This window comes from Diuraphis noxia, unplaced genomic scaffold, assembly GCF_037042655.1.
Source record: "Diuraphis noxia isolate RWA-SAM2 unplaced genomic scaffold, SU_Dnox_SAM2 contig0004, whole genome shotgun sequence".
NCBI lineage: Eukaryota > Metazoa > Arthropoda > Insecta > Hemiptera > Aphididae > Diuraphis > Diuraphis noxia.
In genome coordinates this window covers 64,020,828-64,036,369 of record NW_028301714.1, presented here as the reverse complement: position 1 = coordinate 64,036,369, position 15,542 = coordinate 64,020,828, and the positions used below count along the sequence as shown (strand labels likewise).

The 15,542-nt window shown below is 28.7% G+C and overlaps 1 protein-coding gene across 4 annotated transcripts in view; it reads left to right on the top strand.

Annotated features, from left to right (window-relative positions):
• LOC107163023 (uncharacterized) overlaps window positions 1–15,542 on the top strand; it is a 319,729-nt gene that overhangs the window by 258,485 nt on the left and 45,702 nt on the right. Inside the window, exon 1 of one of the 4 annotated variants that reach the window (XM_089225840.1) lies at window positions 9,756–9,990. The exons of the other annotated variants lie outside the window; for them this stretch is intronic. The gene's annotated coding sequence lies outside the window, so the exon portion shown is untranslated. Of the gene's footprint in view, window positions 1–9,755; window positions 9,991–15,542 lie in introns of those variants that run through there. 4 annotated transcript variants of the gene reach the window in all.

Here is a 15,542-nt window from a genome sequence, read left to right as displayed (position 1 = left end):
TAGTTAAGTATATTTTTGTATCGGATTTAGTTTATTTTTAATAGCCCATTATAATCTAATGAATAGATTCTATTCATTAAAAAAAATGCTAATACATAATTTCTGTTCATAATTAAAATAATAGGTTGTATAGGATGTAGTGACCGGGTGTATTAAGGTGTCGGTGGCGATGCGCATCATCGCCGGTTCAAATCCCGGTCATGGGCGGCATCGCTTTCCGGGCAGTTCACACTGTCTGGAAAGAGAGGCCGCCCCCCCCCCCCCCCCACTTGAGCTTGGCAGAAACGTATAGGTGCCCTTTCGAAATTCTTCCAAACACCCACGTGTTCCAACCAACAGTATCTCCCCCACAGTTTCACAGGCTAATGACCTTTGTTGTCGATGACTCAACCCCAATAAAAAAAAAAAATTTAATAATAATAAGTACTTAATAACAAAATATTCACAGGTTTTGAATATAACATAATTTGATTTCCAATTGAACGGAATTGGTATGGTACCTATCATATGCATGTAGTTAACCATTAAAATATTCACTATCAACATGTCCAAAAATTTAAACGTAAACGTAAATTTGATGAGTCGTTTATTTTGAGCAATGAAGGTTCTGCGTTTAAGTTAAGTTTATTTTTATTTTCACCCGTAAAACTACCCTGAATTAATATGATCATGTTAATAAAATGCATCGATGCCTATTCGATTGTATGTAATTGAATTTGTTTTTTTAAATAGCTACTTAAGTTCGTTGTATAACACAGTGTGACTGATACGTTACGTTACGTAAATATGGTTAAAATATCATACGACCATAATTTATTACATTCAGATTTATAATTCACGAGAAACAAGTGATTATTCGTGAAAATGTCTGTATAAATATTAAACTAAAATTTACGTCATCAAAAAATCTTTACTATAAATAAACTAAAAGTCCATAAATAATATTTTTTAATATAAATACATATTATTAGCATATTTTTTATAGACCCAAGTATTAACATTTAATAATGCTAAATAAATATGCTTAAGGTTTTTTAATTAAAAACTCTCATAATCTTGATGTAAAATATATTTTTTAAACTATATGCTTTGTTGACTCTATATACCTACAAATACAAAATGTCAAAACTGTTTCTAAACTGACGAGTATTTTGTGTAACAATTTTTATAAAAAAAAATTATCACTCATAAAAAATGTATTAATTTTGCTCACAATAGTCCTTCAAATGAGTTAACAAAAAACCTAAAACCATTAATGTAATAAACAAAAAAAAACCATAGATAATAAAAAATAATACTGATGTTACCAATCGTAAATCTCTATATTCAAAATCTACAGAAACTTTATGTCACAATTTAAATATAACCTAATTGATACATTTTATAATTTTAAAATATCCATTAAAATTCTGAATTAATTTTTTTTTTAAATGATGGACTATTAGAATGGTTATTAATATTTAACATGGCCACAAAATGACAATATTTTCATACCATTTACCTAACGTTGACATTGATTTAATAAAAACCGATTTTGAATGAGCATTTCTAAAAATAAAAATCTGTTGATTACTGATGACCACATAACCAACAACAAAGGTAATATAAAATATAATGCAAAATAAATGTAAATATAAAATAATAAATAGAACAATTTTTTTATTCAACTTGTTATTAATAAATTTATAATGAGTTATTATGGATTCGATTTACGGTTCGTAAAATAATAATTATTATTCTATATTACTCGTATATTTCCTTTGTCTATATTTTAACGAATACTTTATTCATTATTTAATATTAACAATAAAATTACTTTTACAATATAGAAACCAAGCAAAAATATTCGTCTTTTAAAAATTTAAAAATTATTTTAACCGGCATCTAAAGGATATTACTTAAATATCCATAACATAAATCGAATAAAACGATACTACATTTTATGATGGTTCCGCTCGGAGTATTATTAGTTTTCGTTAAATGGAGCAGAGGATTCAACACGTCATCGCCACCTATACAATGCACTTACATCAACGCCTATGGTCTTCTTCGCACTAAATCTGTGGTCCCGATCTAAAAACGACGCGCGCGCACGCGTGTGTGTGTTCATGAGGCCTTTCTGTCGGTTGTTTAAAATAACAAAATCAAAAGGACCTTTCCGTGATGCCAAATATTATTTTTTTCATAAGAAATGGGCCCTTTTGGTTTTTTTTTTGCTTCTGAGCCGAATTTCTATGTTTACTACGTCACTGTCTCTCAAACGCCTAATTTAAAATAACGTCACGTCGACATGTGACCCCCTTTTTGTTTGAATTCGTTACGGTGGCGCAGGTAGGTATATGAAATAATAATGAATAATTGCACTCTACGAGTAGGTATACTTTAATGCACGACAATTTGTAGGCTGTCTATCAACCGCGGTGGCTCAAAATTCTCGGGTGGATTTCGGACACGAAAATTGATGTTCTGCCTGATGTGACTCACCCGAACCGTCAGTATAATATAATATGTTCCGATTGTTGTTCGTCGAAATTATTTTTCTTCCGTCCAGACAACAGGCCGGGTGCGAAGCCGATAACTCACCGCCGAGGCCAAATGTAAATTCGAAACGTGCGCGTGCGGAGAGTTCTCATCTCATTCATTATCCTGTGCGTTTTCGGACGTTCGGCAGACGGAAATCGGGTCGCTGGCCGCATTGCGGGTGATCGGCCGGAACTTCCGCTATACAGAGAATAGCACACACACACAGCCCGATAGTATATTATACACCCTCACCGATATGGGTCGCAATGGCTGTTGATGAAGGGTGGAAAACGATTAAAAAATAAATAAAAACGAACAGAGTATACATTCAGAGTTTACATTTTTCAAGGACACTGACGAGACCCTCCGACGTGTGTGCGAATCGTCGCAATTCTATCTGCAGCGTTATTGTAGAGGTGTAGAGGTGGTGACACGATGTCTATAATTGTGCGACAGCACAATAATGACCAGGCGAATTGTTTCGCGCGGTATTAAATGCGCGTACGTTACGACGGTGTTATAAAATCGAAACGGACGCACACAACTCGCAGCAATCGATATAACTGCGCAACCGTTTCCGATGTGCCTTTATCCGACCTTTGTTTGCGATATTATCTGATCACTGATCGTCAACGTTATCGCAATAAACCTATGTAATATAAATGTTCACATTTACTGACATTTCCATTCGATGCGTAACATAGCGCATAATATACTCTCGCCCAACGTCCGACAGCGATTGTTATCAACAATATTATATTGTTTAGATCGTCGTAGGTCGGCCTAAAGTGCATCGCATACAACACATATCATTATTATTATTATTATTACCTATTATACATGGATCCGATCGACGTGATTTTGTATCAAACGCGGAACTCGATTAATTGTATAACGTAATTCTTTCTGTATCAAACGTTATTATCATATTATATTTATTTGATTCGATGGAAAATATTATATTTCTCAGAATAGACAACTTTTTTTCGCTTATAATTCAAAAAGCATCCAAAAAATATATTTCCTATAGACTCTATTTTTTTCAGGGTAAACTAATTTTCTTATAAAAATTATGAGTACGTTTCATTGCTATTTTTCTGATTAAAATTTTTTTCAAAAGCTTAGAGTAGTACCTATCTATATTATAATATGCAACGTGCGAGTACATTTTTATTATTTATTCAAGTAATTTTCTCGGAATAGACGTAATTTGTTTTGTTAAAAGCAAATGGTTCAAAGTATAAATTACTGACTATAAAATATTATTCAGTTATAATTGTATTCAATTGTTCCCAATAAACATAAAACTCACTTATTGTTATTATTATAGTCTTGTAATAAATTGTCAATAATTCGATGTTATATTTATTTGTTTGACGAAAAATAAATAATTTTTATCAAACAAAAATCTGTACCTACATAAAACATTTTCCTTATTGGATCGTATCGGAAATTTAAAAAAATATATATGTTTCGAACAATTCAAACTAAATTACATAAGTTAGTTTTGTTAAAATATGTATACTAATATTACAGAGAATTCTACTCGACAAATAGGCATTTTTAATTTACCGTTTTCACTGTATCATAATTGAATTTTGGTTTTTGGTTATGATTATGAACTACATATTTCATATTTTAAGCAGATGATAAACAAGTAAAAATAAAATGACTGTCAAAAAAAATTTATTATGCCAAGTACTGAATGTCGCAAATAATTAATATTTAATTAATTATGATAATATAAATATATAACGACATTGAGCTCTGAGCGAAAAAAAACAATTATACGTGCTTTATGCACACATGGTTGAGGATAGATTTAATATTATTTTTTTTTTTTTTTTTATTATTAGGAAAGAGCCCTCGGCAGCATAGGCCATTGGGCTTACAAAATATGAATAGCTTAAATTAAATATTTACAGTAAGAAACATAAACGAGAGAACTTAATTCTAGATTTTGGATTGAAGGTAATTTAATATTATTGTTACAGCTAGCTAAGCGGAATTTCACAAATACACTTCTCGAAGATAGCATTTACTTTTATTATCTGATTATTTAACTGTCTTAAAATTTAAAAATATGTTGTCAATAAACTAAGCTCAGATGACATTATTACATAGGTATATTATATTTTATTTGTTTTTACGTACAAAGTACAACTTTTAATATTAGATACTGAGTATATTTCATGACATTCCCATTCAAGTAATTTATTTTACTATCAGTATTTTATATTTTTCCGGAAAACATATAAATAATATAATACAATATTATTAATATTTAATTATTATAATAGTTTATACTATACATTTTTCAAAATGCTATCTTAAAATATTCATAAAAAATGTATTGTGGATTCTCTCTGAAAATCAATCAAAGTGTATGATCAGAAGATTTCTAGTAGAAAAAGTTTCTTCAGAAACAAAAAAAAAACAATTTTAAAAACACACGTAATAAATTATTATTAATTTTGTAAAATCAATAAATTCATCGTTCTGCTTAGATTCTCTAAGAATGATTTGAAGAATATATGTTGAAATTATTTTTGCTTCATGAGATTTTATTGTTGTCTTTAACTAAGCTTAGTTTGTGCATAATGATTAGGAGCTAACGGCACACATTTAGCAAAATTAGTCACCAGTTATCCATTAAAGTATTAACTACTCTTGACAAAGTTTAACTCTGCACTAAGAAGCAACTAACGATTCTACTGCGTCATTTTAAAGTCCACCTAAATTAAATTTTTGTTTTGTTTGATGCTAAGGAATACAATTTATATTATTGTGTTATGTAAATTCATGTTATTATTTTACCACCTTACTCATTCAAAATTCTCATAGAAGATATAATTTTTTTTTTTTTTAATATTCATGTAAAGTTCGATGAAAAAAGTAACAATTTCATAATATTGTGTTCGGCTTACAAAATCATAAATAAACTGTAATACAATATGTTTTTCACGAATAAACATAATATGATATAATATATGGATACTTAAATTTTCATATTTTTATATGTAATTGAAACATTCAACTTGAACATGATATCATACATTTATTTTACATATTTTTTTGTATAATATAGAACTATCTACCACATACTAAATAATTCTAAGATAATAATAACCTATAAATTCAAAAAACATTTCGACCGAATTTAGGTGTTAAGGGGATTGGAAGCGGTGATTTTCTGTCTTTGTCTAACACACGTGCAATATAGGATTATAGACCTGTTCTATTTCCAACGTACCGAATGATATGATGAAGCGATAAGAATTCTGAAAACAGATTTGAATTTGTCGTCAAGTCTACTTGAGATCGACTTTCTCACATTTTTGATATCATCGCCCCAAAATCCAAAAAACGATGTATCAAAAAAGAGTAATTAAAAAAATTACATATTTAAATTTTTGCAGTTGTTTAAATCAAAAAATCAAACATGTGGGAAAGTCGATCTCAAGTACACTTGACGACAAATTCAAATCTGTTTTCAGAATTCTTATCGCTTCATCATATCAATCGTTACGTTGGAAATAGAACAGGTCTATAATCCTTCATTGCACGTGTGTTAGACAAAGACAGAAAATCACCGCTTCCAATCCCCTTAATTTAGTAACTAGTATCTACGCTCAATATAAAATAAATAATATACACATCTACTAAAGTCTAAAACTTACTAAATTAACGTATATAATATATTTACATTTATAATATGTATAATATAATATACTAATAAAATATAATATTCCATAAACGCAACAGAGAACAAAATTTGAAACATGTAACATTTATGAAACCTTATAAAAAGTGTTTTCCCTTGTAATCCTAAGGGAAATGTTTTTTGTTTGTATAGTATTTCAGTTATTCTAGTTTTCTTAACAGTGATGTAAGTCCATTCATATTCGTTTCAAGTCACTCGATGTTTTGTAAAATATTTTTATTACAATATTGCTCATGTTTTTTCAACGTTAGATAACCTAGGTTAGAATACTATATTATTTTCCTTATTATTTAATTACTCAATCACTTTTTACTCTTCATAAAACGATATTTTGTCGCATTGTTTACAAGCAATGAAATTGCATACACAATGCGCCGTCTTACAAATTATTCTTAAATTCTATTATTTATGTATTTATTTAAATTCATAAAATAATATTATATTATATTAAATTCGTCTTAAAACTAAATTAAAACAATTATAACCATAATCTTAAAAACTAACAACAACAAAAATAAATGTTCATGTTTATTCATTAGTTGCTATTATGATAAATACAGATTACAGTTATTTTCCTGATGATAATAATGTAATACTGTCGTTTATATAATATGAATATGTAAAACATTTTTAAATAATATAATATATTTGTAAAACGCTAGTACATTATTTTGACACGTAACTTATTATATCAAATTTGACGAAATCGTATAATTTTGTTTACATGAATAATGCAATTAAAAGTGTTGAACATCTATACGGGCACATATTTTTTTACATAAATATCACGAGCTAAAAAATTTTATATTTGAGTTTATTAATTTTGATTTTTTAGTTGAAATTTGATTTTATTGTAACAAATTAGTAGAAAAATATAATATTTGAATTTGGTGGTAAAATAAAAGTTTATAAATCCCCGTGTTATTAAATTTAACTTATTACCTAGGTACATAAAACAAATACATAAATACAACGTTGTAAAATTGAAGTGACCTGTGGTGAAAATGGATTGGTACATTAATCTCACAATTTTGATATACTACTACAACCATGTTTCAAAATAACAAATATGGTTAGGTAATAAAACGGGAAAATCAATAGGCTTAAAAAGTGTAAATTCATTACATTTATATAGGAATATCGATATATTTACCAATGTGTTTGATTAAAATTTGAATACATCAAAAAATCTTACGAGTAAGCTATACATACCAAAAAAGTATTTTACAAAAGTAAAGAAGGTTGTACTCAGTTTGTTTGTGTATAGCAATCATGAAGTTATACGTTACCTGTTACTTTTTCGATTTTCTTTGATAAAATAACAACATTGACTAACCGTTATCGGTTGATTTAAAAATTGTTTTCGTTACGATCAGGTTTTACGATCGAACGAACTCAGCAGATAAAGTTAAAATAAGTCACGAAAACCAACAAAACTGACAGGATAGAAATAGAAAAATAAATTTCGAAAAAAATAATAGGACCTCTTAAACTTTTTAAAACGGTGCATAGTCGTATATGGTCACAACAATTCCATACTATAATATACAATGTCAAACTATTATAATATGTTATCGGTAATAAATTTAACGCCCAACGAACTAACTTATCGTTACGTAAATTTACAATGTGTGACAACTATACGGTACGGTGAAAACCCAAAACAGAAAAAATATAATAAATTAATAAAATCGAAACATGTAAAAGAATTCTAAGATATACGTCTACCCTACTCGCCGTGAAATACACTTCTCTGATTGTCGAACGTATAACTCGCAGAAGATTTATATCTGAAATGCTAGCCGACAGGTCTTACGAGATCAACGCAATATCCTGTTATCAGATTCTCCGAAGACGATTTACATCCGATTAATTCACTATGCAATAAATGACATTGGTACCCGTAATCCGTTTTACTTTTACCTGCGATGGTTTAGGCTCGAGACTGATATTCTATCAACAAATAAATAAATAAACGAAAGAACTAGTGTAACAGAGTACAATGATCATATACATATATATTTTAATCGTAATTGTAATCGTAGAATTTTAATTCTGTGTCGTAATGATGATATTTTAATTCGAACTAAAGAACTAAATAATAATAATACGTTTAATTAATTTTATTCGATAAGTGTAAAATATTTAAATATTACTATACATTACATCAATAGAGCGTCGATATTATTAAATAAGTTTTAATCTACAAGTAGATTTAATATATATATATATATATACCTAACTATCCATTAACCTATTTAATGAATTATTACGAACTTCAATCGTTTTTGAAGTCTGTGAGTAATCATATTACTTTAGTTGATAATATCAATATGACAACATCATTAAAACTAAACGTTTGTATTCGATAAGTGTAATATATTATAACAAGTCTCTTTACGTAAATTTTTAAATAAATTATTATTTATACGCAAATTTAACAATAAGACAAATAACCTCCCAATAATCTGTTAAATTACTTACAAACTATTAAGATACATTTAGTAGTTTTTTAAGTTTGTGAAAATAAAATGTAACGAACACAGAATTCTGACTATAGCCGGTACTCCACGGCACTATGTTACGAATACGGAATTCTGACTATAGCCGATACTCCACAGCAAGTAGCTGGAGATGTCGACTATTGTCAACAATATAGTGCGCTCATGGACCGCCGGTACTATCATGTACTATGATTACCATTAGAATATATGGCCTGCACACCCGTCGGTACCTCAGACGCGGTGGTGCATAATATGTGCATATAAGATATAACAGACCCAGCAGCAAGAGTGCTCCACTGCTCCCACTTTCTACCAGACTCAAAATTCTTAAACTATACGTATCTCCCGTTCTTACTTACGCTGTCCCTTCGTGGGCCCCTTTCATCGGTCCTTCACTATGGAGGCGTATCGAATCCGTCCAAAACACAGGTATACGAACAATAACGGGCATGCCCTCTATTGTCAAAAATTCGGTTCTTCTCAAATCTGCTAACTTTAAATCCATTCAGTCCCAGTCCAAACTTATGTTCTTCAAAAATCCTTTTTCAGACCATGATCATATCCGCCTTCTAGGTAAATCTCACTCCCCCCAACTACCAAAAAACAACTTAAACCTTACCCGTTAACTTGGACTTACCATTAAAAACTTCCTTAATACTCACCCCCCACTAGTAGAGACGAAAGCCTGGTATAGTTAACGGCATAGCCATCCCCCCCAAAGCAAAGCAAAGCAGCAAGAGTGCAAGACCAAGACTACACTCCGTCACCAGATCCGAAATTAGTAGTGGCTGTCTGGTTAGTAGTGGGCTTAGCTTTGCCACCTGTTTTAATAGGTCGGTTAGTGGAGCTCGTATCTACTCTGCCGGGCCAAGGCTAATAGTAGGTTCTTAGTTCGCGACATTAATAAAATTTACTTTTCGTGCCAGTACTGCCGCCGTCGAATCCGAACGCGCCGTTGCAGTCTGCCGAGACGCGAATAAACCTTACTTATCATTCGCTAGTACCGCCGCCGTCGAATCCGAACGCGCCGAAGCCGTCTACCGAAATTGATCAAGGTTTATTAGTATTGCCGCTGTCGAACTTGAACGTACTGTTGCTGTCTGTTACCATCAAACAACTATTTCACGAATTTTCACCAGGTCCAGGTGAACTTGCCGCGATAACATATTATGCTATTATTCATGCCCATCGAGCCGCTAAGGAAAAGGCTAAGAAATGCGTTATCATGGCAACACTGTAGTAAGTACTTCCATTATTAATTGTGAATGGGACTGATTCATATTGTATAATTAAACCGCGTATTTATATTATAGTCATATTACAGTATATTTCATATGATATACTGTCTATAGAATATATTTTAATAATTTATATTGTATTATAAACTCTATCAATGATGTATTAATTAAATGTACTAACTCTAACTTTTGCCAAAATAAATAAACATTTTATTATTTAAACTAAAATTGTGTTCAATGTGAACTGGCGCCCAACCAATACGACTACTCATTATCGTACACCTAATATTGTGTCGATAACAAAAAATATTACTTTAGTTCGATGAGATCATCGTTATTATAACTATGCGTTTGAAAGAAATAACAAAATATGCAACTTAATAGTATTTCAAAATAATAACGATTGTTACGAAGATAACACAATTTTGCTATTTTTACGCTGAATCGCCGGAACCTTAAAGGTCCGGCAAACAATAATAAAGTACGACCGTAATGTATTTAGGAACACACAGAAGTCTGCTTTAATAAATAATATTTAGATACCTCCATAATTTTCTCGTGGTATGCGATTGTTATGTTAGAAATTCAAATTAAATATATTCATGTACCTATTGGAACTGTTAATGCAAAAATGGTTCAATTATCGAACACCTCTACTGGGACTAGCGATCGTATTTTTTACATTAATTTCCGCTGTTTTTTTTTTTTTTTAATGGTGGTAGGTTATAAAACTGTGAATTACATTTTATCTATGGTTATATTATTATGAACGAATATTAAAAACACGAGTAAAGTTAAAAGTACCTGTAGTCATTATTATACTGATAACACAAATATGCAAGTGTTGTAATATTTCCTGAAAATCTAGTATAAAAAATGGAATAACTAATTCTGATGAGAAAATTGTAATTTGTTAATCAGATATCACCTTCGCAATAATTACGTATGTCGTGATTAAAAATTTAAAAATCACTGTCTTGTGATAAATTTAATATTATAATATATCTTTCATAAAGCTTGGGAATTGGGTTAGAATTAAATTCTAATGCCGAATAATCATAACGTAAGCACACACAATGTACTACCATGAAATCTGTAATATCATAAAACTAATAACAAATAAGACTATAATAGTATTAATGTTCAAAACTCGACACATTATATAAATATTTTAATCTCAAAATTACGATTTTAATATTACGTTAAACATGAAATGAAAATGACAATATTGCTTAACCTTTATTTGACATCGACAAAAAAGAATATTTAATTTAACATTAATTATGGAAAATTCAAAGTTCAAAGAATAATAAATATCTGTATTTAATTGCCTTGGCTTATTAAATTAATTCATTAAAAACTACTGTATACATTTTGATTTAAATTAATATTGTTTTTCATTACTGGTTAATCTACATGAAGTCAAATTATTTACTATGTGTACAAGATTTTAAGGCCATAAGCACTACTTTAATTTTAATTGAATAATATTAACATAATTAATATAAAATATATCACACACAAGAGTGGCCATGGAGAGCATAACATTATTCTGATCATCTTCAGAAATTTAATTTAATAAAATGTAAAAAGAGATGAAAATACCATACAATGGTTTTGGATAATATTTTTCCTTTTAGTAAAACATGTTTGTGTCTCACAGGAATTAGAAATTCTAATAATTTTAACTGTTTGATAACAAGTCGAAAATGTTGTTAATAAATTTGTTGAGAAGTTTTGTTCTAAATACAAAAATATCGAACAGTATTGCATTTGACGTTCACAATTATGGGAAAAGAAAAGTTAAAAACAAAAATCCCATTTCTATCAAGATAATATTCCATACTGAGAAAACGGGGGATCTTTAAATTCTTGTATCATTTTAAAATTTCAAACAAGTGTGTTTTGCGTGTCGATAAAGTTGGAGAGGAAATAATAACGAGATGTGTGCTTAATCTCTGCGAGGCTTATAATATGTGCCACCTATGCGTATATAGGATGAATCGCGATGTTTTCGCCATCCTGAATTACTTACAAAAACCCAATTTCCACACTGTAGCTCTAAGAAAAAGTTAAAACGACGTCGTGAAACACCGTGCGGGCAATGATGCAAAGTACGAGGATATATATATTATATATATAACCTAACCTATCTCACATATATCATACTTCGTTCGTATGTCTAGAACTCTTTTTTACCCTACGGGGACTATGATATTAGCATTTTAGCACGAAAAACAGACAATATAACATTATAATATACCTATAGTAACAACGATGACGACGCTGATGATGATGATAATAATAATAATAATGATATGGCATCTGCAAATTAGTACACGTTACACGTAAATATCTCGGGCAATGTATTTTTTTCTAGCGTATAACTACCGCAATCAAGCAATCGTCAAAAGAAAATGGCAACAGTGGAAATGAGCGCATCATTTACCCCGAGGATATTATGTAGTATACGCAACTTATACGTGCGCTTTTACTATTTTCCCGTTTTTTACGTCACGTATTTTTCAAGTATGAGATATTTTATCGTATATGCAGGAAATTATAATAATTATGATAATGACGGTTTTAATAATAATAATAATGATAATGATAATGACAACAACATAAACCTACACTTAAAATCCCACTATTAGTTTAATAATAATATACACAATATGTATACAAATTATAGCGAGAAATAACAACAAAAGATACAAAAATTTTAAAAGAAAAGTTCGAATACAATATAAGTGGTGCCCGTATAATAAATAGTATTTATAATGTATAATACCATTGTCTAAACTCTAAATGGATTTATTATAAATAATTGTATCAATGGTTCGCACTGATGTAATCAATTCAGATGATTGGATGAATGAACTTAATAAAAAAAATCTGTTTGTACAATTATACTTTAAGTCAATTAAGAATATTAAAAACCGAACAAAAATATCCATTCGCTTCGTTAACGAGCGGGAAAAAATTATTATTTTCCTTAAAAACAGCGTAAACAAAATTATTTAAAGTAGAACTTTTTTATATTATTTTCTTTTTCCTAATTCGTTTTGAACTTTCACGAAAAAATTCACTTCATTTTTCAAAATTAATTTACAATAATAGTCGGTTTTGATGCATAATAACCAGCAAACGTACTCTAGTAGTTACTAATAATAATATACACATCGTCTAAACAAGATCTTAAATAATATTTTTTTGGATATTGATCGATTAAAAAAAGTAATTAAGACTAAATATTTTTAATAGTTAATGTAACAATATAAGCCTTGGATTTGTATCCTTGTCCGTTGAAGTTTCCCGATGTATTTTGCTGATATTGTGTTAACAATATTGTTAACGCAGTGTAAAATTAGAAACTAAAAATGTACGAGTCCCCGTATAGATTTTCATAGTTTTTTGTATTTATTTTAAGTAAAATGTAAATAGGTACTCTCAGATTAAGCATTTACAAATTACATAAGTATATTATAAATAGTTAGAAATTTCATATGCCCTGCATGATAACGAATAATTGAAACGCATAAACCAGTAGCAATATTTATCTACTGCCATTTCCATTTATACATTGTCACTTAGACAGTTCAACAGTTGCTTTAAACTATTTTTGTTAGTAAAAAAGCAATGATTGTTTACGTCATTTTAGTTATGCAGTTTTTCGTAATTATTTATAGATGACGTAATTTCTCATGTGCTTATTTTGTGAATGAAATTTGATGAAGATTGACTTTTTACATTATATAATATATATATATATATATATATATATATATATATATATATATATATATATATATATATATATATTTTTATATTATATTTATATTTTATTTATTGTGTATATATATATAATATTTATATTTTATATATAGAAAATAACATTATCTGAGTGAAAACGAACGTTTCCAATCCAAATCAGTGGTAATAGCTTTTTTCGTGGAATCAAAATCTAAAATAAGGACAGATTATTATTAACATCACAGCTATAATAAATATTCTTTTTTTGTTTTAAATCTGCAGATATGATTATATATCATAAATTATATTATATGATATTTGTATTTAATATTGATGGTTTAATTGAAATATTTGATGAATAAATATTATTTTGATATTCTAGAAATGTTTTACCATTTCAATCTACTTCTATCTAAAATTATTTTATTAGAATACTAAAAATGAGATAAATTTTCAAATACTTATATTATATATAGGTACCTATAATGTCTCATACACTGTATTTTCGCAGACCAAATATCAATGAGTAAACATAATTTACAACTATTTCTACGTTTATTTAGTTCTTTTCATTTATTTCGGTACTTAAGTTTTATTCGACCCATAGACAAGTCGTTTAAACTTTAATAAATACTCTCGATATATTTATTTTTACTTTTCTGCCTTTTTCAAAATACGTCACTGAAGTCTGAAATACTTTCCTTTTAACGATAGTAAACATCAATATCAATACCTTTTTAACACGAATCAGTCAAATCGATACTACACATCCATGAAAGGTCGAGTAAAGCCAGTAAAGGTGTAAATAAAATAAATCATTCAATTACATAAACATTATTAACTAGGTATCAAAAAAGATAAAATATACATATTTGAACAGTATTTTTAGTAAGAATTTTTTTTATCTATGAATTGATAGATTAATAATATACCGAAAAAAAATTAACTCGAATATATCATTTCAGATGCAAATGTTCTATTATTGAAATCGAAGACATATTTTTTACACTATTTTTTTGAAACAATTAAATTAAAAATTAAAAAATAATAATATTAATAACGTTTACAAAACATCTGAAACAATTATTCACATTATCGCCTGAAATGACTTGCTAACTATAACTTTACAATCTATTAAACTGATTGAATGACAACTGAATATAAATTAACAATCATATTTTATTTGTATGATAATTAAATACATTTAAATTTCAGTAAGTTTAATGTATTCTTTTTATTTTGTATCTAACCCCTCTATTTAATACAAATTTTATGTGATTTAGGTATCGTCTTTAATATATTATAACATATAGACTATTTATTTCTATATTTGTACGTTTATCCATAGTTATTTATGCAATTATGCGTTAAGTAAAATCCATACTGTTGAGCTCTTGTAGGTTTAAATCGAATAAATCAATAATTTCTGGTTGCATAATTTAATTTTAAATTTTAATGATATTGATAATAATCTTCTATTTAATAACAAGATTATTTTAGTAAAATAATTTATATTGTACATATAATACAACTTTAATCTTTAAGATTAATAGCAATTTTATCCTTGTTCAAAGCCAATTTGACTTTTTTTTAAAGAATTTCCGTAAAACTAATATTCGGTGCCGACTCTAGCGTTGACAATAGTTATTTGGTCATGAGTCTTCTAGAAAAGAACCCCACTCCCCGGCTTCGTTCCGTGCAGAACCGGCTTCCACCGCTGAAAAAAAGGTCTACAGCCTCGGGACGTTACATATCTTAGTAGTATTCAGTCGTCTTATGTCGAATCTGTCGTCGTGCTAC